The 25,312-nt window shown below is 34.7% G+C and overlaps 1 protein-coding gene across 1 annotated transcript in view; it reads right to left on the reverse strand.

The window, feature by feature from the left end:
- LOC128858064 (protein folded gastrulation) overlaps nt 1-24,820 on the reverse strand; it is a 139,787-nt gene extending 114,967 nt beyond the window's left edge. The window contains exon 1 of the mRNA XM_054093998.1: nt 24,026-24,820. The gene's annotated coding sequence lies outside the window, so the exon portion shown is untranslated. The remainder of the gene's footprint in view (nt 1-24,025) is intronic.
- Between the last annotated feature and the right edge of the window lie 492 nt (nt 24,821-25,312).

Consider the following 25,312-nt stretch of genomic DNA (forward strand, 5'->3'; position numbering starts at 1 on the left):
GAACATTCTTTTATTTCTACTACGTGTTAGTTATTTTTTACTTTTTTGTACTTATTTTCCTCCACAACGACGTGTTCTTTTTTATTGTTCCATTGCCGGTGCCAGCCAGCAGTCATGCCTGGCTGACTGATTTGGTTTATCGTTGCGTTTTGTTGTTGTTTTCATTATGTTCGGCCTGTCACTCTAATTCATTGGCGGTGTTGGTGCTGCTGGTCAACGGCAACAACGACTAATTTAGCCGCAGCGCGACTAGCGTGACTTTGGCGTTACTTGTCCATTTCGTCCCACCATCATCCGCATGCCACATTAACATCGCATCCGTGCCGCATATGTAAGCACGTATGTTTGTATGCATGTTGATTGGTCGGTGTCGGCCTGCTGGCTAGTTGGTGTTGCTGATGGTCGTTGTTTGCTTCCTTCTTTGTTCGCTGCTTCCTCCTGCGAATGTTTATGGAAAATTCTAATTTGCTCTTGTCTGTAGGCAGAGTGTATGTAGAATATATGTATATATGTACGTACTCACTCGCATGTATGCATGTCCGTCAGTTTGCCTATTGCCTCTGCATGCGTATGAGCGCGAGTGTCGGTTTCGCTAGCCGCATTTGAATGCGGGCACTTCATTTTCATTTTCACGCTTATTTGCATAAAACAAAAATTACAGAAGCAACAACAGATTATCGTGTACAGAAATTAAAATACGCATTTGGTATACAACTGTTATAAATGCACATATACGTGTATGCGTAAATGGGTGCACACTCACGAGCGCTTTAGTGAAGGTGGTTTAATTTATTTGATCACCACTTCCATTCCCATTAACTCTATTATGAAATGTTTAATCTACGTAATATATCGTCTGTTTTATATCTTCTACGCTACCCCTTTTAAGCTATACGAGGAGCAGCAGTTAGTAACTATACTGAAGGTGAAAACGCATGGAGCTTAAAGCCTTCAATTCAAACATAAATTTCGTTCGCACTGAAGTTGTTGGCTTTTTTTTCGCAGGAAAAATGTTATAAATTCTGCATTGTTTGCCAAGAAAGTTCTGGTTGAGTATATCACCCAGTGATAGGTTATGCGCCTTGTTCGCCAAATCTTGCACCGTAAGACCGCGGTTTGTTTTCCAGGGCGAGATTCCATTGTAAGATATGTGAAGAAGTAAAGTGTTTCTATCCATGCTCTACAACGTTACTGATCCAAGCAGTTATTTTCAGCTAAATACATTTAAGAAATTAGACATGTGTACATATTTTGTACAGTGCATATGCATGTGAGTAAAATTCTTTATTTTTTAAATTTAAACATTACTTCTAAAAAGGTTCTACCCACTTTTGCTAACCAACTGACGACGAAATTATTTCACTTTTTTAGTAGGATTTGAAAAATCTGTATAATTATTTGAGTATTAAAAACAAATTTATTTTATGACTAACTTTATACTATATACTTTTGTATAACTTATAAAATAGAAATAAAAAAAAACTTCCAGAATAGTGTCTGCAATTTATGAATTGAATTGAATTATGCAATTGAATGCAGGAGCAACAAATGCTAATTCCAATCCTACTCACGAGACAGCCTTGCATTCTTCTGACATTTAATATACAGTGGAAAGTCAACAAATCGTATAAGTTTTCTGGGTAATGTTTTTGTTAATTTTTTTTTTCATTAATGCACATAAACTCATATTAATTCGTTTTACTATGAAAATTAAAAAATAACAAAACTAAATTGAAATTTTTTAACTAAGAAAAAACACTTAAAAAATTCATAAAATGTGCCATAAAAATAAAACCCATTCTTAAAAAGAGCCACACAATTTCAAAAAAAAAAAAAAAAAAAAAAACACAAAACAAAAAAAAAAAAAACACCAAAAAAGCAAACAACAAATCCACAAATTAAAAGAACTTAAAATATTCACCATATTTCAAATAAAAAAAGAAAAATTCCAAAATAATAAAAAATTCTTTATATATTTAAAACAATGTTTAGAAATTTTAAAAAATTTAAAAAAGTACTCAAAGTAAATCCACATATTAAAAAAAAATAATTTAATTACATTTCAAAAATCCAAAAACTTAAAAGGGAAATAAAGTAAAACAAAGATTTAGAAAAATTCATCAAACACAAAAAAAAAATAAAAACACAAAACCTCCACAAATTAAAAAAAAAATACTTAAAAAATTCACCAAATTTCAGATAAAAAGAAAAATTCAGAAATAATAAAAAATGTTTAAATATTAAAAAAAAGGTTTCAAATTTCATAAAATTTAGAAAAGTGCTCACAAGAAATCCACATATTAAAAAATAATAATATAATTAAATTACACTTAAAAAAATCCACAAAATTAAAAGAAAAAGAAAGTAAAACAAAGACTTACAAAAATTCACTAAATTTAAAATAAAAAAAACAAAACTTTAAAAGAATCCACAAATTAAACAAAAAATACAAATAAAAATCGCTAAAAAATAAAAAAAAAAATTAAATTAAATTATAAAATCCCCAAACTTAAATAAAAAACAAAAATTAAAGAAAAGCTTGAAAAATTCACAAAATTTAAATTGAAAAAAAATTTTAAAAAGCCCACAAAATTATATAAAACACCAAATTAAAAGAAAAAAATACAAAGAAAACCACGATAAAAAATCCACATAGTAAAAAAACGCAAAATTAAAAAAAAACGTTCATGAAATTGCACTTAAAAAATTAAAAGCAAAATAAAATTCAGCAAAAGCTTGAAAAATGCATCAAATTCAAATTGAAAAAAGCGCTTAAAATCCACTGAATTATAAAAAGAAACACTTAAAAAATTCTCAAAATTACAAAAACAAAAAAACAAATTTTATTGAATGAAACAACAAAATTAGTTGAAAGAAAAATAAAATTCGCTTTAAACATCCACATATTAAAAACCAAATAAAAGGCTTAAAATTCACCAAATTAAAAGAAAAAAATAAAAATAAAACGACGATAAAAAAAATCCACATATTCAAGACGCGCTTCAAAAATCTGAAAAAATAAAAAAGTTTCTATAAAATACACCTAAAAATCCACAAAATTAAAAGAAACCCAAATTAAACAAAAGTTTGGAAAATTCAGCAAATTGAAATTGGAAAAAAGTGCTTATATATTGTAAAAGAAACCCTTAAAAAAATTCCCAAAATTAAAACAACAAAAAAAAAATCTTAAATAAAAATAAACGTTTAAAGCATCCACAAAATTAAAAAACTAAAATTAAAAAAATTCACATATTGAAACAAAATAAATAAAAGACTTAAAAAATTCACCAAATTTATATTCAAAAAAACCTTGACCCATAAAATTAAAAAAAATATTATATAATTATATTAAAATAATTATTATATTATAATTAATATAAAACATATTATAATTAGTATGAAAACTCTTAACAAATTCCCAAAATTAAAAAGAAAAAAATAAATCCACGTGAAATCGCTTTCGTAAGGCGGATGGGTTTTATAATAAAAAAATTCTTTCATTTCGAAACAGAAACCAGTCGAGCGTAGTCACACTCAAACCCAATATAATACGACGGTCACTTACTTATATGAGTACATGGGTATAAATTTTCGTCCACTTAAGCTCCTATTTGAGTTACTCACAACCAACCACAAAACTTAAAGCCAGCCTTACGTATTTATAGATATATTTCAATTAACAAATGCATTTTCATTTCAAATATATTTAACTTTGCACTCTTATATGCGCACACGTGCATGCGTGTGCCCTAAATACATGCATAATTCTCTCTATTTGTTGTTGTTGTTGCAGAAAATTCAAGCAAGAATAATAGTTTCTGTGGGTTTATTAACCCGATGCCCATATATTATACAAATTGGAGCAGCAAACAAAAATAATAATAAACAAAACTGTGGTTATAATATTTGTATTTATATTGGTGAGATACCAGGGTCGTGCAATAAGTCTGTAAAAAAATGTGTTGCACATACGAGGATTGGCTATACAAAATAGCATCATTACATTGATAAAATATTTTCTATTAAACTTTAATATACACCCTTTCGCTATCCATACAACAGTTCCTAAAATGAATTTTTCTGTCAGCTTCATCAGGTTGGGTGCTGAGATCAACTTCAACGTACTCAAATCATGTCAGATAGAACGCACACGATAAACGAATACTCTTTGTGTTCGGTGCAAAAACAATTGCACGGTGTTCACAAAACAAAATTTCTCCACAATCGAGGCTTAAGTGACTTGAATGCATTATAGGAGCACTCTTCTCTAAATCGTTAAAAATACTGGAAGAATACAAGAGCCATAATTTAGTCGCTTGACTCACACTTTATGAACATTTTCACTGAAGGCTAAGAAGGGTTTTTGATCAGTTGATGTTTTTGTACGAAATTGGCCTCTCCGAGGGATCAGGAATCGTAAAAATCATCTAAGCGCTATGAAAACTGGCCCAAAATACTTTCAAACATCAGCTGCTTCTAAGAAAACAGAATTAGATCTAATGTGTATCCACTGTCTAAAGTGTATCCCTGTTTTAAGGTGATTCTCACACGGATCTGGTTTATGGGCTACTCTCTTCCTATACCTAAACCTGAAGTTATACGAACTAGATGAGAAAAGCTTTTATTTGAAAGATGAACTTCATGTTGAGTGAGATTCTTGCCAGAAAATTTTAATGCTACTTCAAAATGAATAAACTATTACAGCAATTGGTTCTACGTTAATGGAAATACCGGTTTTATATCTGGCCAAGGACTATCATTTCAGGATTATTCTCCATACATGAATGTAAATGCGTCTTCAATTCCCTTCTTCCCTACTCGCTACAGAGCTCCAATACTGTTCAAACGACGAAAAATTTGCATATGATAACAATAACAAAGTTATCGAGCAAGATTCGCCACTAGCGAGTATGGCTATACCTCATAAAACTGGTGTAACCCACTATTTCCTCTCTTTTCTAATATTGGCAAGTTTCATTAGGCCGCGTTCATATAGCGAACACTTTTTTGCTTAAACTTTCCGAAATCTCTTTGGATTTTTCCGTTGTTAGTTTTTAGTCTACAGTCAACAACAACATTGTGAAAAACGAGAACACAAATGCCTTGGCAGAAAAAAAACATCACAAGTAACAGGTTGCAGCAACAAAAGTTGCCCTGTGTGAACCTGGTCTTACTAATGATCATTAAGTGCTGCGAAATATATGTAATTTTTGGCAGTTCCTTTGAGGTTGCTTCATTTATTTACCACTCGCTAACTAGGCATCTCGACACTAAATTTGTGATTGCTTTCAATGGTACATTAAAATTGCCAATCGAGACAGCAAATTGAATGAATTCATGTCATGAGATATTATATTTTAAGTCATATATTGCCAACATCTTTAAAGCAATGGGCTGTTATTTGTATTTTTGACGAGCAAATGGCCTTTTGTTGTGAAGCTCACAGTGGCAGCATCTTTGATCATTTTAATTTTCCAGACTGCGCATTTCTCTTCTTTGCGAGAAGGATTCACCCAGAATCTAAGGTTAGGTGTCATTCTTCCCTATTATTCGTGAGGATGCGTGTACTACAAGTGTCTCTTTGACAGTGTTGTGATCGTATGTTTCAGTCTTAAGTTATAGCGCGTCAAAGGTGGAGTCCACCAAGCAAGAAATTTGTCATATTTTACGTTTTTACTACCTTAGAGGTAAAAATTAAACGAGGGCGGCAGCAAAAATTTGTGAAGTTTATGGGCCTGATACTGTAATGATTCGCACAGCACAGCGTTGATTCGATCGATTTCGTTCTGGTGTAGTAGATGTCGAAGATGCACCCCGTACTGGTAGGCCAATCGTCGTAGAGACTGATCAAATCGCTGAAATTATCCAAAGAGACCGGCATGTAAGCATTTGCTCGATTAGTCAGGAACTAGGTGTAGACCACAAAACTGTTTGGAACCATTTGCAGAAGATTGGATTCAAAAAAACGCTGGATGTTTGGGTGCCACACGTGTTGACGCCAAAAAATCTCTTGGACCGAACTAACGCTGGCGATTCTCTGCTAAAACGGAACGAACTTGACCCATTTTTAAAGCGGATGGTGACTGGCGATGAAAAGTGGATGACGTACGACAACGCCAAGCGAAAAACATCGTGATCGAGAAGCGGCGAGCCGGCCCAAACCATCGCCAAGCCCGGATTGATCGCCAGGAAGGTCTTGCTGTGTGTTTGGTGGGATTGGAAGGGAATTATCCACTATGAGCTGCTCAACTATTCAACTATGGCCAGACCCTTAATTCGGTCCTCTACTGTGAGCAACTTGACCGTTTGAAGCAAGCGTTTGACCAGAAGCGGCCAGAATTGGTCAATAGGAACGGTGTTGTGTTCCACCAGGACAACGCTCGCCCTCACTTATATTTCATGACCCGCCAGAAGCTACGGGAGCTCGGGATGTCCTATCGCACCCACCATATAGCCCGGACCTGGCACCAAGTGACTATCATCTCTTTCGGTCCATGCAAAACGCCCTCGGTGATACCAAGTTGGCCTCAAAAGAGGCTTGCGAATACTGGTTGTCAGAGTGTTTTGCAAATAAGGAGCTGCGGTTTTATAAAGGGGGGATAATGAAGTTGCCTTCTAAATGGCAACAAGTTTGCGAACAAAACGGGGCATATTTGACTTGAATCGGATAATTCTAAGTACGTTGAATAAAGCGTCAAATTTCGATCACAAACACGACATTTCTTTTTCCCCAACCATATTTAATTTCATAGCAGTACGGCCAACACCCATAAAAATGATCCCGATCGTTCCAGTGAGAATCGGTCGTGAAACTGAGCTATAAACACGCACAGAAACACGTGAAATGTGTCAAAGAAAAAATGTCCAATACATTGCATACTTATCTGCGCATACTTATTGACCGACCCGCGTACACTGCACGCTAAAGCTATGACATACAATGGGCGCACTGACACCAAGCTAGACAGACAGCAAGACACTTAAAGCGACAGTCATATGCCGCCGCCAGACAGATGTGGCAACATAAACAAATATAAAAAAATAAAAAAATAAAAGCAAAAAAATGTTCTATAAGCAAGCAAAAACACAAAATAAGCTACAAAAAAAAAAAATAAAAAAAAAAACACAATTGGCAAAAGCAAGCAAGAAAGCAAAAACAGGAAGTGCGGATATAGAAATGTATTTTTGCACAGCCATATGCACGATATGTTATACAATATGTCTGTACGTATAGCAATTTCTTTTTCATCTGACTGATGAGCCGCTTACTATATGTTTACATACATACACACACATATATGCATATATTCCTATGTGCCGGAGCAAAGAGGTTAGTAATTATGCGGAGAGAAAAAACTAAATGGCGCTCCGCTTTCCTACACAGCGTGTGCGCGTGTATGTGTGCCTCACAGTCGGCAGCATGCCTGCCACAAATAATGGCATATGCGGCGTTTGCGTTATGCGACGCGTTGCAGATTTGCTTTTATTTTTTTTATTTTTGCCACATTTTTTCTTTCCATTTTCTGATTTTAATGCCAAAGCTGTTAAAGCTACTGTTGCCGCCGCCAATTTGCCTCGGGCGTTTATGCACATGTTAAACACATTTGTGTGTGTGTGTGTGTGTGCGTGTATGTTTGCATGTGCGAAGTCTTGATTGTTGTTACAGTTGTTGTTACTGTCGTTTAATGCGGCTTCAATGAAAATAAACAACATAATCAAATGAGCCCATAATCATGATAATTAAAACATAATGTACTCACACACGCGCAAGCACACGCACACACACAAAAAAAAACACACACACACAAACGCATACAACAAAAGCAAAGCATTCGAAAAATAAACAGACAAACTTTGTTTTTTGTTTTCAATACTGTTTGTTGGTATATTTTGGATTTGGATGCGTGTGCGCGACGACAAATGCACTCACGATAGCACACACACATACATACATGCCATATGTGGCAAATGCAGTGCTTACACTTACAATAAAAAGTCATACATAAAAACATAAATATTTATTTTTGTAAATTTCTGTAGCTGCGTGCAAAGAAGTGTAGGACAGTAATAATTACAACTTCAATGAAGTCATTGTTCTCAGTTGCAATTAAACAAAACAAAAAAAAAACGCAATGAGAACAACAATAACAACACATTATTGCTACCTAGTGACTGCGCTGCGCTGCATGAGTGGATGTCGGCAATGTTATTATAGATTTTTAGTGCAATTGAATGCAAATTGAAGTGTTGTCAGTTCTATTACATATTCATAGGCGAATGTGTATGCAACTACATATGTACATATATTACATACACACGAACCCATATGTGATATGCATACAATGGTTAGTGTGCCAATTTAAGTTCACAGGCTTTAAAAGGCAAAAGTTCGGTGTGAAAAATATATTTTCTTACAAAAGAAATTTCAAAAGCAACATTAATTTTTCACACGTTACAAATCTTCTTGGCTGAAATAATATAATATTGAGACAATGCAATGAGCTGCAAGTCATCCATGTACATACAGCGGTTAAAAAAAATATTCGACATACATATGTAAGTAAAAAAGTTTATTATTTTGTCAATAAAAAACTGTTAATTGTGAAACTTAACAAAAGGAAGGAGCACAAAGTTTTATAAAGGAACCAAAATGTAATATTCAATACAAAAACTGAGATATCAAAACAAAAATGTAAAAAAATGCATGACTTAAAAAATAAATAACAAGAAGCAAGCAAAAAAAGGATTCGACTTTGGTAATATTTTTAAAATGTATTAATGATACTATAACTTTAGTAGCGAGTTGCTTTTCCTTGTCGGCGTATGACCTCTCTCAAACGATCTGGCATAGATTTGACCAATGTTTGGCTATATTCTGGGTCAATTTGGCTCCATTCTTCCTACAGGATGACTATCATCTGGTTCTTGTTTGAGAACTTGCGATTTCGGATTTTTTTGTCCAAATGACTCCAAAGGTGTTCAATTGGGTTACAATCTGGGGACTGTGGCGGCGTTTTCATTATTTTTGAACAAATATAGAGCAGCCAAAGCTTTGTATTAATCGCGCTATGTTTGGGGTCATTGTCCTGATAGAATTTAAATCTATTTGACAGGCCCAATTTTTCTGCGCTTGGCTGTAAATTTCGCTTTAGGAGATCAATATATTTTCGAGGGCCCATAATCCCATCAATAAATGCTAAATTGCCAACACCTGATGCTGCCATGCATCCCCATACCATAACACCACCTCCACCATGTTTCACCGTTGGTACCATATTTTTTTTTTTCCAATTCTGTGTTAGGCTTACAATACACCAGAACTTTGCCATCACATCCAAAAAGGTTATATTTACTTTCGTCGGCAAAAATTACATCCATCCAAAACTCAATGGGCTTATTTAGGTGTTCCTTCGCAAAGTCTAATTTTATCTTCCTATTTTTCTTCGAAATGTGTGGTTTCTTTCTGGCTGATCGCGCATGGAAGTCATGTTTTCTTAGCACATTTCTTATTATTTGGGAAGTAGCAGATACGCCTATGTGCTCCTCAGTGAATTTTGCCAAAACCGTGGCATTACTTTTCGGATCTTTTCGCACTTCCCGCACGATTCGCCGTTCATCTATTTCCGAGGTCAACCAGTCATTTCCTTGTTTATCACAGTGTTTTCTGTCTTGAATTTTTTTATGATATAATGAACAGTAGTTCTTGGTTTCTGAACAATTTCTGCTATGCTTTTTTCGGCGTTTCCTAATTTGTAATGATGTATTATTAAATTTCTTACATCTAGAGATGTTTCTTTGCTTTTACGTCCCATCTTCGTGATCACTTTAACAAAAATGAGTAAACAATGCTTGTAAATAATAAACAAGAATTCTAACGGTATTTTTGACAACAACAACAAAGAATACAAAATACATATTCACTATAAAAGAAAAACAACGGTTGTCGAATACTTTTTTTGCTTTGGAATTTGTGCGGCCTTATCCAAAAAGATGACTGAGTGTTAAAATGTTAAATATTCGTTAATTTATAACGGTATGTTTTGAAATACCTACTACACCACATTATCTTAATCAGAAACTTAAACATTTTTAAAGAATACTAGCATTTTGAGATCAATTTTAAAAATGTACTCTAATGTCAAATAGTTTTTTTGGTGTACTGTCAGCGTCAAAAGAAGGGGTACATCACATATTTGCCAGATTCTTTTGCATCCGAATTGCAAAACGAACGCACCAAATCGGTTACATTTTACATTTAGTTAGTGTGCTCACACTCACCAACGTAACCGTACGCCCGTATCAGCTGACACGATGAAATTAATGACAGCCCCATGTATATCAATTTTCACCAGCGTTGCGTTCCGTAGTACCGCAGATAGTTGTTTCATCGTGTAAGCTGATACGGGCGTACGGCCCTACGTTTACATTGGTGAGTGCGAGCACCATTACAGTTGCTCAACTTTCTTCTTTTTTATTTCATTTCCGCCGAATCTATACAAGGCGAAAGCAGTAGTACAAAATCCAAATTTGCAAGTTTTTTTTGCACGCATTTTATTTGAGCGTAAAAACTGTAATCAAAATATAAACAACCAAGTGAAACAACAACAAAAAAGCATTAAATCCACCAAATTGTTAGAAAAAGAAAAAAGCAAATCAGCTATTCTACTGCCGTGTAGTTATAATCGAAAAAATCGACTGCAATTTCCCTAAATCCACCTTCGACAGGGAGATGCCCATATCCAGATATTAGAAAGGGGTAAACAGTCCTGAGCCACATTTCAACCTTTTTGTCCCTATGAAGTCTATAAACCCCTCATTTGGTGAAGTTTCTGTTCGGACTGAGCCATTTAAAATGTCAGTCCAGCTAGAAAAGCGGACTTCCAGCAGCACTTCGAGCGTTTTCTTACTATCATTGATCTATTAATCGGTTTATTCGCAGACCATTGAAGTGATCAGCTGACATTTAGTAAGAACCTGCCAAAGTTTTGTCGCCTTAGAAGTCTTATGTATGCTACCAGAAGAAGCGGATTAGCCAGCAGGTACTTAATTATGCACTCAAATTTTGGAGTCGGGAACTACTAGGATACAAAGAATGGCAAGGAAGAGAAGCTAAAGACCTTCTGCATACGGAAACTATGCAGCGCCTCGAACTAGGGACTTCAAACCTGTCAAAATACTGTAACCAAAACGGCTACTGATGTCTCCATTTAAGCCCCTGCACAGTGAGACATCTATGCTCCCGTTAAGGAGTGCAATATTATGCGCGCTGGGTTATAAGCTAGGACCTACCCTAATAGACACTTCCTGGAGATTGAGCCACCTGATTGGTACGTCAGAATTGACGAGATCCAGGGCCACACAACCAGGTTTTAAGCGATATTTATCGAGAGTTCCTGACTACCTACTTTTATGAACTCACTCTCCCTGATGTCGTTCTGTGGGTACAAATATCACCCATTGCAAACGAAAATTTTCTTTTGCCTCGTGTGACCAGCGTTACTTTGGCAAAATTACACACATTCTGGAAACTGTTCCAGGTTCAACTACAAAATCGTTTCAGACATGCTCAACATATGTGCGCCATGTAAAGGTACCCCGCACGACACTAACCACCTCTTCTTAGAGCCACTTAATCCCTCTCATATAACACCCCTCTCCCTCTGATCTCGCCTTGCCGAAACCATGCTGTCTTCCGGGCCTATATTAGATAAGATAGACGACGATCTATCACCATGGAACGTTTTTGGATTTCTACTGCAATGATCAACAAAGGGAATAGTTTCTACAGGTAGAGCTGTATGCTAGACATACCGGTAGTCTGCTCCGTGAGTTGAAAGTCGAGATGCAGTAATATAAATGCTCACCGTTGCACTCGTCAGACTACTGACAGGCTATAAATCGGATCGGGCTCAAATTCCTCGACATTGGAAAATATTTCATCAAGTGAAAATTTAATTTATATTCCCAATGGCAATATTATTGTTTTTTTATATTACTATGTCATATTTCACTTTACTATAGAAAGGGGTAAAGGAGGCCCAATAATCCGGCCTTGACGAGAAACTACATTCATCGCTAGCCAATTAAGATCTTCCAAGAACACAGTTTTCAGTATGTTTATTTTTAAATAAAGTGTTTCATGCTTACTTCCGTATCGGACCTCAAACATCTCTTAGATATGCAACTATCAAAATACTACTTTGCATACACCATCAATTGGTCCTTTGGTAGCTGATTTCATACTAGTCCCTTTCGAACTAGTACACATTTTAATATCAAATACCAGTTTATAAACTAGAATGTTTGCTGAGTAGTTTGACTTTACATAGCAGTATTTGATTAGCAAGTCGGTCACATAAAAATACGAAGTAAAGCGAAACGGTGAGATTACGTCACACTAAAAGGACGTCGGTGGGTGAAGCAACCAATTTTCAATTTTTTCGAGAAATATACTTTTCAGACCCAAAGGTCATTTTTGACAACAATTTCTGCGAAAGTATGAAAACGGTGATTCGTCAAATACAACCAGTTATCAGAAGGCGCGATTTCTTGTAGGTATGACAGGCGGGGTAGTGAGTGCTTTTCTTTTGAGGGTTTCTAAAAATATTTTGACCACACATGAATTAAGCGGCTGAGGTGTGTCGCGCTGTTAAATCAAGCAATCATGTCTTCTATAAGCTTCTTTGTGTTCTTTTTTGCTTGCTCCGCTCAAGAGCATCAGTTGCAGCCAGTACTAAATGGTTTTAATTTCAGTTGAATTTATCCAATAGTTGTTATCTTCTAGTTGTTGCGCATCATAAAACTTTTTTTGGCAGCCCTCTTACAGTTGTACAGTACAGAGTTGCCACTTTTAAAGCACTCAAACAACAGCATAAGTTGGCATAATTTTCATCAAAGCAAATCTTCATCGTGGCAAATCTTTCGACATTTTCATGCCTAGCAAAAACACCGTTGAGTTGTTAACACTTCAGCTAAATGACTTTTATCTTTTGAGGTTTGCGCAATTATTTTATTGTAAATACTACTTAGCAGTTATCTGGAAAGAACGTTATCTGGTCGATCGCCCACAGCCTTGAGTGCTTGAGTATTTCAGCAGGAGGTAGACCTGCGACCTTCGGGGAAATATGAAATCTCAACATCATAAAACAGATAAATAGATAAGAATGTGTGAAGGTACACTTGTGTTGGCAATAATAGCAGTGCGAGATATTGCAAAGTTTTGACTGTTTATTTATTTATGTTTGTTTGTTTAGTTTTTTTTTTGCGGATATGGAGTTTTGTCACCCATACAATTTCGATAATTTGCCCGTTTAATGATTTTCGATAGGTTTTTTTGTTGTTGATGTTATGCATTTTCTTCCATATAATGAATGCTTGAAAGTTTTGTACATGTAAAGGTCGCCACCAAAAAAAAAATTTCGCAAATCTACATGATTATTCAGCTAGTTTAAACTTAAGTTTTATTGCACGAAATTTTTATGAGCTATAAAACTGCATACTCGAATTTTTATTAAAAACTTTAATGAAAATTTTGATGAAATTTTAAAACTTTTTTTTTTAATATTGTGAATAGCTTGACATTTTAACTTAAATGGCTTTTGTTGTAGGGTAAACAACGTTTTTATAAAAAAAAAACAAAAAAAAAAAAATTGTCAAAACTTTGCAATATGTTGCGCTGCAATAATTTTTCACACAGGTGTATGTGCGAATATGTGTATGCACATATATATGTATGCGCAAGTATATACTCGTATACCTGCATAGTTACCAAGTCCGCGCCTGCCAGGTAGTCAGTCAGCGAAAGTGATCACACGTGCCTTAAATCACAAGGATCGCTTCAAGGGAAACGTCAAACGCCTACGAAGTACGCAAATTGTTCGCTCTGAAGATCTCTCTTTTATGCGGAAATTTGTTTAACAATTGTAGAGAAAATTGTGGCTGCTTGTCGAAAATGTAAATGCTTAGAAATTAAATTTTTAAGGTCATTGTCTTATTTCTCTTAATTTTTTGTTTGGTTTGTTTTTTGAATAGTTGGAAAATGCAGAGGCTTGCAACTACGTTTTATGAGGTTTAATATTAATTTATGTATTATTCATTTCCACTTTTATTTATGTAAGTTGCAGATTGAAGCATTTAACCCCATCCGAGTGGCTAAGTTTGAATATTTGTGTACGAGTATTTATGTGTGTGTAAGTATGTGCATGTCGCATTCAATTGAATTGAATTTAGTGGACGTCATTCATTTCAATTTAAGTGGAACTGCAGTGTCAATTTAAAGTTTACGGGTTAAAATGGTTCACTGCAAAAGCTTTAATTCAAACCTAAAAGCTCATAATTTATATGTACGAATGGATATGCAAGCTGAATGTTTGGTGCGGATATTTCATTCAATTTACAACAATAGAAAGTCGCCCAATCGTGCGAGTGCGCGGGTAAATGAGCGTGTAAATAAGTCAGTGGGTAGTGGGATCGAGTTGTTTAGTTGTTGAGTTGCTAGTTGTTGTCGGTCGCTTTACCCGCTGAAGTCCTCTTGGTGTGACATAATCGCACGATTGCTCCACTTCGTATTTTTATGTGGGGCATTTGTTCATACAACACTGCAGTGAAAAGTCAAACTACTCAGCAGCAAACACTCTGATTCACGACTCAAGTATTTGAGAGTAGAATACGTACTAGTTCTAATGGGACTAGTATTGGACCAGTTACAAAATGGTCAGTTATTATTTTGTTGTTATTAATAAGAGTGATTTAAACGTTGAGATGCGCGAAACGATACATGAACATGATACAAATACATTTTAATAGATGGGTGAATTTTTATGCATTAACTGGTTTCTCACTGATGCTTGGGCTAAAAAGTTCGTTAAATGGCATATTACTGATGCAGCGTCCGACTAACTCGTTAAATGGTATAATGCTAATCAAAATGCCAGGTTGCTAATGCTGAAAAAAGCTATAAAATGAACTATTTTAGCTGCAAAGTAGACTGGTCGGAAGTTGGTTCAGTACTGGCAGGTTTAACTGCGGGAAATGTGAGGGGTATATAATTATATTTGGGTATATACATATGTACAAGTAGATAAAGGGTGGTTATTGGAAAGAAACGGTGTACGTCGATAAGCTAGCAACAATTCAAGAGCTTAAAGATGAGATAATTCGGCACATTAATTTGGACCATCGGATGGAGGTGTGCCACCAAGTCCACGGCGGCCATTTGGCCGACATTTTGTTCCATACGTAATTAAGCCATACCAATATTATCATAATGAAGGGAAATGACAATAATTTCCTAAAAAAAATTATTTTATTCAAAATCAACACCGGCCCTTGAAACTTAACCACCCTTTATATCTATCATATTTTTGAGCGCATATTTGACTTATTTACTTGCTTTAATCTGCTCAACAAATTCATCTTTTCTTAATTCAGCCTGCGTATGTTTTTTATTTCACTAGTATTTTTCGTATTTACTATTTACAGCTGTCCAAAAATTTTAGTTCTTATTTTTATTAATACTTTCATTTCATTTTATTCTCTTCAAAAGATAAATGACACAGTTATTTGTTAGAAATAAATACTTTATAAAATACTCTAGGCAAGTATATATGTGAAATGTATGTATGTATGTATGTGTGTATGCATGAGTTATTTTAGCGGCATGCTGACAGGCGCGACACTTTGAATCCAGCAATGATTTGACTTATGGAAATCATGAGTGGGCTAGTGGGCATGCACGCGTATAGACATAGACGCCAGTGGGGGGTCAAATGAAGCGATGTGTGCGCTGATGGCGCCAAATGTGCATTGGGAAAAATTATTTCACGTTTTACTAAGTAGTTCAAATTTATTTAGAAATACATATACAACTAGAAAATTTATAAAAATAAGGTCAGTTCTGCGTAGCAATATGTTTAAAAGGATTGCTAAATTATACAAAAAATATAGAAATAGAATTAGGAAGCCTTTCATTTGCGCATGTAAGTCAGTTCTAATCATTTCAAATTAACTTTGCTGGCTGAGATCGAAGGGAGTCATATGGCTATGAGTGCAATAAAGACTTCGTCACCTGAAATGTTGCTATGCCAGGCAGTCCCAACGAGAGGAGTCCAGATCAAAGGCGGCATTCTAAGGTGTTGAAGAGAAAATTTCAAAAAAAAAAAAACCTGATTTAAGGCCTGGCAATGGAGAAGAGTTTGTTATTATTATTAAAAAAATTCGCTATATATTCAATAAAATAATAGTTAACGCCATTGAATTTTGAAGTCTATTTTAGCTAGAAATTTAGACTTTAGGAAATCAATAAGGCTTTAAGAAAATCAAATCACATAAGTATGTATACACACACATATCCAAAAACGGGATATTGCAAACTAAGCAAATATGTCTTATAAAAAATTAAAAAAGGTATTCCTCAAAAAAAAATAAATAAATAAATAAATAAAAAAAAAAATATTAAAAAAATTAACAAAAAAAAGATTTAATGAAACAAAACTTCAAAGGATGTTTTACAAAAGAAGCAGGACATTGAGCGTTGAAAACTCGTTGGAATACGATTCGATATCTAACATTTTTCTCGATATCGAGAACTAAGCTCCCCTTTTGTAGATAATCGTATTCTAACCTTCTACCTTAATTAAAGATTTAGAATTCGACTCGTTTTCTAATCTAACCTTTAACCTCAATGTTTATTGGACTACCAGTCCATTCACAAAGCTCTCATTGTCTGCGATTTCCCGGAGACAGTAAATTTGGCAAATGATTTGACGTAACTGATCAATTCGGCAATGCTTCGTTGTAATACGTGAAAGAATCGAAGTCAGCGCAAGTAATTTTTCGTATTTTCCAAGGCGAATCTATTAAGGGTGGTGTTGATAAATCAGCTGAGTTGTTTCTTTTCTTCCGCCGTCTCCATGTGGCTGTCAGCTCAGAATGAAACAAGGCGAATTCATTATTTGTTTTCTAGTTTCTCAATACTTTGCTTTGTCAATCAAACGTATAGAACAGTGTTGTTGATCTAGTGACACCACCTACCTTTAATGAATGCGCCTTGGTATTTTCTAATGTTTTCAATCTGTGTAAACCCAAAGTGATAAGAAGGATGCCGACTGATATTTATTTTTTCAAGCTTAATTTCCATAATTTTTTTTCTATTTCGACATTTTTCATTTTCTAATTTGTAAACAATTTCCACAAATTTTTTTCTATTTTCAAAAACTTTTCTCCACATTTCTTTAGACGAAACTCATATAAATTACACATACACGTCAGTACAAATTTTCGTGAATTAAAATACATCCTTTATTTATCAGGCTAAGTCGGTGCAGCATGGTAAGTTCCAGAGGTGCGTCACACCCACTGTGGCCATGAAACAGCAAATTATGTACCGTAAAAGAAGCATCTCTAATAATGTTTCCAGCTCGAGAGTATTGATCTTAAAAGGAGAGTCTATGAATTTGTTTGTTTCAAATTGTTTGGCTTAAGTAAGAAGTCAGTTTCAGAACAAGCTGCTTGTGCTTAGAATCATAATTGGGCAAAAGGTTGGATTCTAAGGGAATGGTTTGGCCGGCTATATATACGGGTCAATACGATAACGTAGAACCGGCAGTCGTGGGAATTGACATGCACTTGCGAGAAAAGCTCACTTCTTAAAAGTATTATTGTGTTCATTTACTACCCTTCAAGTCTTTTTATGCCAATTTTGACGCATACTCAAGGGAGTTCGGAACCTATTCTTACAATACAAAGTTTCAAAGGAACATACACAGATGAGCAAAGCTGAGCAAATTTCGCACGTTACTTAATCCTGGAACGCATTGGACGGGTAAACGTACTGAATATTACAAAACGGCCGTCGTACTCAAATTTTCCCATTATAAATAATACTTGGGTATCAGACTCGAAATAATTTTCGTGCGCCCCGAACAGCTGCGGCCGTGATCGAAACCATAAATCACATGCACGAGCTATTAAAAAAATTAGTGTTACCCACGCAATTTTTAAATTTCAGCAATAAATAAATAAAAACTGATGCCAACTAAATTTTGTTTCTTCTAAATTCGTATAAATTTATCAGTTGACAAAATCGCGTATGAAACTTTCGTTTTGAAAGTTTTGCGTGCGACAAAAAGAAAAAACGAAAATAGGGCGAGAAGAAATGAGGAATGAAAAAAAGTAATCGAAGTTTAGAAGCGTGGCACGAGAACCTGATTTTATTCATTTGCTTTGCCGTGGCGTTTCAAATTTACAGCCTGCTGATGATTCGTAACAGCGCGTCTAAATTTATTTATTATAAATGCAAAGTCCGAAACAAAATTGGCAACACACGAAAAGACAAAAGACAACAATGCAAATTAGACCAAAGTAAGTGACACGATTTGTGCTCGTTCTTGATGTAGCTCAATTTTGTTTGTCGATCGGGCACCGAAATACATTTTGGTATTTTTAATAAAACTATGCAACAAAATACTAATTTTTTTTTATATAACTGGAAAGTGATTAGCCTCATTTGATAGATTCTAAAGCTTCGAAGTAAGCCTTAAAAATTTTCCAACTCACACAGAGTTTAGAGAAAATTTTACTCAAATTGTTGAAAGAATGCCTAGTAAGCGAAAGAGGGGTGTGTGACAAAATCAAGAATTAAAAAACAGAGCGAAGAAGCTCCTACTCAAAGTAAATAAGTATTTTTAAGTAAAATTATTGAGTTGAAAAATCTTTAATTTGCATAGATTTTTGCCAAGCATATTTGCAAATTTAGCTACTATTAGCAGCTGAATTTTTTGGGTCTCAATGCATGTAAGTTTACAGCTCTATGTTAACACTTGCTGTTAACCCTTTGAATGGAAAATTTTCTGTTTATACTAATTTTAGTTGTTTTTGCAAGTCATGGCTAAAATTTCAGACAAATATTTTTCCAAAGGGGAGGGGCTTTTTGCTTTGGAAAATCTTTATGGTTTCACTGCAAAATCATAACTTTCGTTAATGTGCATAGTACAAGGTGGCGCAAAATTAATCCCTCCATCGGAAAATTTATATTTTTTGCAAATGTATATCGAGTACACAAAGAGAAGCAATGAACCGCGTAAAGGTCAAAATAAAGATTTCCATCACTCAAAATAATTTTTGAATTTAGTAAAAAAGTTATACAAAATCAAAATTGGATGATTAATTTTGCGCCAGTATGCAAACAGACACGCAATGAAGTGCGCAAAGGTCAACATAAAGATTTCCATCTCTCAATATAATTTTTTTTATTTAATAAAAAAGTTATTCAAAAAAAAAATTGGATGATTAATTTTGCGCCAGTATACAAACACACACGCAATGATGTGCGTAAAGGTCAAAATAAAGATTTTCATCTCTCAAAATCACTTTTTTATTTAATAAAAGACTTATTCAAAAAAAATTGGATGATTAATTTTGCACCAGTATACAAACAGACACGCAATGAAGTGCGTAAATGTCAAAATAAAGATTTCCATACCTCAAAATCATTTTTTATTTAATAAAATAGTTATTGAAACACAAAATTGGATGATTAATTTTGCGCCAGTATACAAACAGCCACGCAATGATGTGCGTAAAGGTCAAAATAAAGATTTCCATTACTCATAACCATTTTTTATTTAATAAAAAAGTTATTCAAAAACAAAACTGGATGATTAATTTTGCACCAGTATACAAACAGACACTTAGTGAAGCGCGTAAAGGTAAAAAAAAGATTTCCATCTCTAAAGGTCAAAATAAAGATTTCCTTACTCCATTTCCTTTTCCATTACTCATAACCATTTTTTATTTAATAAAAAAGTTATTCAAAAACAAAACTGGATGATTAATTTTGCACCAGTATACAAACAGACACGCAATGAAGTGCGTAAATGTCAAAATAAAGATTTCCATACCTCAAAATCATTTTTTATTTAATAAAATAGTTATTGAAACACAAAATTGGATGATTAATTTTGCGCCAGTATACAAAGAGATAAGAAATGAACCGCGTAAAGGTCAAAGTAAGGATTTCCATCACTCAAAGTCATTTTTTATTTAGCAAAAAATTAAAAAAAAAAAATTGGATGCTTAATTTTGCGCCACCTTTTATAAGATTTATTTAGTATGAGATTCCATAATATACTTTATTTAGTATCCAAGATCATGAAGTTTATTCTATGCTATACCACTATTGAAGAATATTTTATCAGCCATAAAGCAAGCACTTTATGAGATATTTGAAAAGAAATTTGGAAGAGATACTCAGGAAACCCACCATTTTAATAACATACCGGAATGATCCAGACTAGGACTGTTACTCCAGTAGCATTCCCCAAACATTTATAAAGCATTTGATGCTGTTACAATAACAGAAAAGAGCTCTGTAAAGAACTGCGCCTGCTATGGTTAGCATTAATCCCCAATAAACGCGTCGCATCTCTTAGAAACCACTGCGATTTCGTATGGAGATTATCGAGAATCTGATTTCACCACATGAAAGCGAAAGGCTTAAATGCTTATTGTGTCGTATTAGCACTTGTAAACAAATTTTATAAGAAAAGCAGCAGCTGATAGGGTGAGAATCGGTATACTAGACAGGGCTAATTTCCTGGGCTAGCAGCTGATCAAAATATTTGCTTCAATTTTCAATAACTGCAAACTCGAAAGTTATTGTTTTGCAATAGCTGCATTTGTAAAAAATTGCGAAAATGCGTTTCTTGAAGAAAATTTTCTGTAGCTAGTGATGTGGTGCAAGATGTCTATAACTAAATTGAAATTCGGCGTACTAAAACATACCAAAACCAACCAACCTTTTCTTGGGGAAAAACAATGTAGCATAGTGTAGTTTCTTTGAGTTGAGAAAATAATGTTTTTAGGCTCGCTATCGATCTTCTTAATTTTTATATATTATATATTTTTTTTTTTGGCAAAACGCATTTTTTTAATTAAATGAACATTTTACAATACATAAATTCTGTTAGCTTTTAGTATCACTTGAATGCTCGTATCTGTCGCCTTATTCCAATGAAACGCTCGCGCTACTTTGCTATAGTAAATGACGTACGAAGCGTGGGCGCTACTTCATTGTTGCCTTCAACTGATAACACAAATAAAATTAATAGTAATTTGTTTATTTTCTTAAGTATTTTCTTTCTTCTTATTGCTGCAACTGCGCTGTTGCATGTCTCATATTGCGGCGTATCCGTTTCCCACAACGAAGAAATACAATATACAAATGCAAATAAAGCAAGTAATAGTGAAAAGTCAAACTATGTCACTTGATGGCAGAAGTCATACTAGTACGAAAGTGACTAGTACTGGTCTAGTTACAAAACGCCCACTTAGAGATGTTATATGTCTTATTATAACTAAGTATGCTTCAAATATTGAGGATGCATGAAATTTGCAAGATTATACCCATATAAATGTTAATGCAGGCAATCATCTTCTCTCTCGTCCATTATGAACGAGGCTCAGTTATTGACCTCTACTTCTTATTAGCGCTGATATTTAGGTTTATTTGTTTACAAAATGGCATTCAGCTGATGCAGCGGCTGACAATTGACATTTCGTGGGAAACCGCTATGGGAAAATACCAGTTGCTAGCATTGGTAGAAAAAGAAGGTAGAAGCTGATCTACCTCAGCTGCAAAGCAAACTGGTTGTAAGGTAGTTCGTAGGTTTGACTGCAGGGAGAATCTAGAAAAATGTTAGCAGCTAAACAAACGGAGTTTTAAGTATCGCCAAAGATGAATGCAGGTATATATAATATACAGTATGTATGTATGTATGCCTGTGGCGTATATAGAGAGTGTCGCTGAAAATCATATGTTTTGATGTTATGATGATGACAGGCTGACAGGCGCCTTCTCCAGAAGCAAAATAATAGGACTATGAATAAGTTCGTTTCGGTTTTACAACAGATGGCGTAACTTGATTATTATTCCATCGATCCACATTTCCAAACATTCATTGGAGAGCTACTGTCGTAAGGCACAAACGTCAGTATACGTTTTTTATTTGAAGCGTAAACAACAATATTTTTACCACACTTGAAAATGTCGAATTTCGTGCCAAATAATGTGTTTTTGCGGGGAATTCTTCTTCATTATTTTAATATGAAGAAAAAAGCAGCCGAAAGTCATCGTATCTTGGTGGAAGTTTATGGTGAGCATGCTCTATCTGAGCGAACGTGCCAGAAGTGGTTTGCACGCTTTAAAAGTGGTGATTTTGGCTTGGAAGACGAAGAACGCGAGGGTGCGCCGCCAAAGTTCATGGATACCGAATTGGAGGAATTGCTCGATCAAGATCCGGCTCAAACGCAAGAAGAGGTTGCAAAAACTTTGGGAGTTGATCAATCAACCATTTCCAAACGTTTAAAAGCCATGGGAATGATCCGAAAGGTAGGCCATTGGGTGCCGTATGAATTGAAGCCAAGAGACGTTGAACGCCGTTTTATGGCATGCGAACAACTGCTTCAACGGCACAAAAGAAAGGGTTTTTTGCATCGAATTGTGACTGGCGATGAAAAGTGGGTCCATTACGACAATCCAAAACGTCGGGCAACGTATGGATACCCTGGGCATGCTTCAACATCGACGTCGGCGCAGAATATTCATGGCCTGAAGGTTATGCTGTGTATCTGGTGGGACCAGCTGGGTGTTGTGTATTATGAGCTACTGAAACCGAATGAAACGATTACGGGGGATGTCTACCGACGACAATTGATGCGTTTGAGCCGAGCACTGCGAGAAAAACGGCCGCAATACGCCGATAAACACGACAAAGTTATTTTGCAACATGACAATGCTCGGCCACATGTTGCACAAGTGGTCAAAACATACTTAGAAACGCTCAAATGGGATGTCCTACCCCACCCGCCGTATAGTCCAGACCTTGCGCCATCCGATTACTATCTCTTCCGATCGATGCAACATGGCCTGGCTGACCAGCACTTCCGTAATTACGATGAAGTCAAAAAATGGATCGATTCGTGGATTGCGGCAAAACCGACCGAATTTTTCACAAAGGGAATCCGTGAATTGCCAGAAAGATGGGAAAAAGTAGTAGTAAGCGATGGACAATATTTTGAATATTAAATTTGTAACCATTTTACGTCAATAAAGTTTCAAATTTCGAAAAAAAACCGCACGAACTTATTCATAGTCCTATTACACAAGAATTCATACTCAACGAAAATCCGTATAACTTTTAAGCTATTAAAAGTAGGCACTTCAAAAATGCGGTGCTTGATAACAAAATTAAAGGCGCACAAGACTGCATACTTGAAAATTAAAAAAAAACAAAAAAAACAGTCATTAAAATTTTTGAAATTCTACTTAAATTTTTTCTATTTTTTTTAAGTTTTTTAAAAAGTTTGTCTCAGAAAATTATACGTTTTTTTAGTATATGAATTAAATTTTTATAACAAATTCACAAAAAAATCAATGAATTATGAAAATATTGCACACATTCCAACAAAAGGCAGTGTCAGTACGATTTCCAGTGATGTCCACTGTAGGTATGATAGATATATTGTAGCATTTGCTTTTAAGCGCGCGAAAATTATTTTTTCGCCAAAGTTATTTATATATTTTTTTATTAATAATTTCAAAATATTTTTTATTTTAGTAAAGGGTAGTTAAATTTCAAGGGCGGCTTTTGAATGTGAACCACACCTAAACGTTGCACTTCTTTCTTTGGGGTTATTTGAAAGAAAAGGTGTACGTTGATAAACCAGCAACAATTCAAAAGCTAAAGAATGAGATAATTCGGCACATTCACGGCATAGAACCTCAATTATACCTCAGCGTCATCGAAAATTTTCACCATCGGATGGAGGTGTGCCGCCGAGGCCGCCGATATTTTATTCTTTTCGTCATTGAGCCGTACTAATATTATCATAATAAAGAGAAATGACAATCATTTCCTAAAAAAATTGTATTTTACTCAAAATAAACACCGGCCCTTGAAACTTAACCATTCTTTATAACTTCTTAAAATTTATTTTGAGTTGTTTAAGCTATTTTTTTTTCACCTACCTTTCAAATCCCCTTTTTCGGCGTTAGCAAAACGCAATTTATTTACGCTATTCTTCGATTTAGTAACACTTTTAAAATTTCCAAATTTTATGTCACAACTCTTTTCACCTCGTTTTCGTATTTTATATATATAAATTTTTTTTTTATTTATTTATAGGCCTTTGTATCTCTTGTTAATTTCAATATTTCACAAAATTTCGCACTTGAATTTCGAAACTCACATATTGACATCGATTTTTTCAGACTTCTGCCTTTTTCGCTTTTTCTGCTTACCGCACTTCTACACCTTTTCACAAATCTACTTAACTTGTTATTGTTTTTTTTTTTTATTTCATCTTTAATTTCACTTATTTAACACTCGTAAACGTTGAATTTGTAATAAATTTGTGATTTTTATTGCCATATCGTCATTTTGTTGTGCTTGATTGAATTTTTTCTATTTTTTATTTTTATTCTTTTTTTTCACTAACACCAGATTATCGTGGACAGTTGCACGCACACAGAAACAGAAAATTTAAATAAGATGTATTTTAAAACAGACACGTAATTTGCCGCTAGATTTCTTTTCTTTATTCTGTTTTTTAATGAATTCTAAATAGCCTTTCTTTATTTCTGCTTCTACTTTGTTTATTATCAATAATCTTTCAACTTGTTTCGCTTGAGTAACGATCGCCGATTATTCGTCCGTTCAAAACGGTATCTCGCTTTTGACTGAATTACAGTTGCTTGACGTTGTGTTGGAAATGCATAGGCAGAGCATAATAAATTTGTCCATTGGCGGAGTTCGACGAAGCCATGCCGAAGATGATGATCGCCCACGGAAGAGACTGAAAAGACAAAAAGAAAAAGAGGAAAATTCTGTTAGCGCGGCTGTTGTTGGTCGACTTTTTGTCTATCTGCAGTGTATAGAGCGGGAGAGCATACGAAATTGCGAGATGGTAGTAGTGGGAGAATTACAGATCGAGTGGGAGAGAGCGAGAGAGAGAGAGAGAGAGAGAGAGGTAAGGAGAGAAGAAGAGATATTGTTTCAAGACGGTGGTTTCGTTTTAAAAAGCGCATTGTTTCAAAACAATTGAAGCAGTAACCATTTCTTTGTAATTCAGGCATAAAATAGGAAAAATTAAAAAAGAAATGACCATGAAGAATTTTCGAAATAAATTTTCAGCACACACGAAAAACATTATATGAAGGTAAAAAAAAACACATAAACACACCTAAGCTAAAATCGTTATTTCTATTATTTTCCGGAAATTCTTAAAGCGGTAGCTAAATATTCCACCGCTTTTG

The sequence above is a fragment of the Anastrepha ludens genome, chromosome 3, assembly GCF_028408465.1.
Source record: "Anastrepha ludens isolate Willacy chromosome 3, idAnaLude1.1, whole genome shotgun sequence".
NCBI lineage: Eukaryota > Metazoa > Arthropoda > Insecta > Diptera > Tephritidae > Anastrepha > Anastrepha ludens.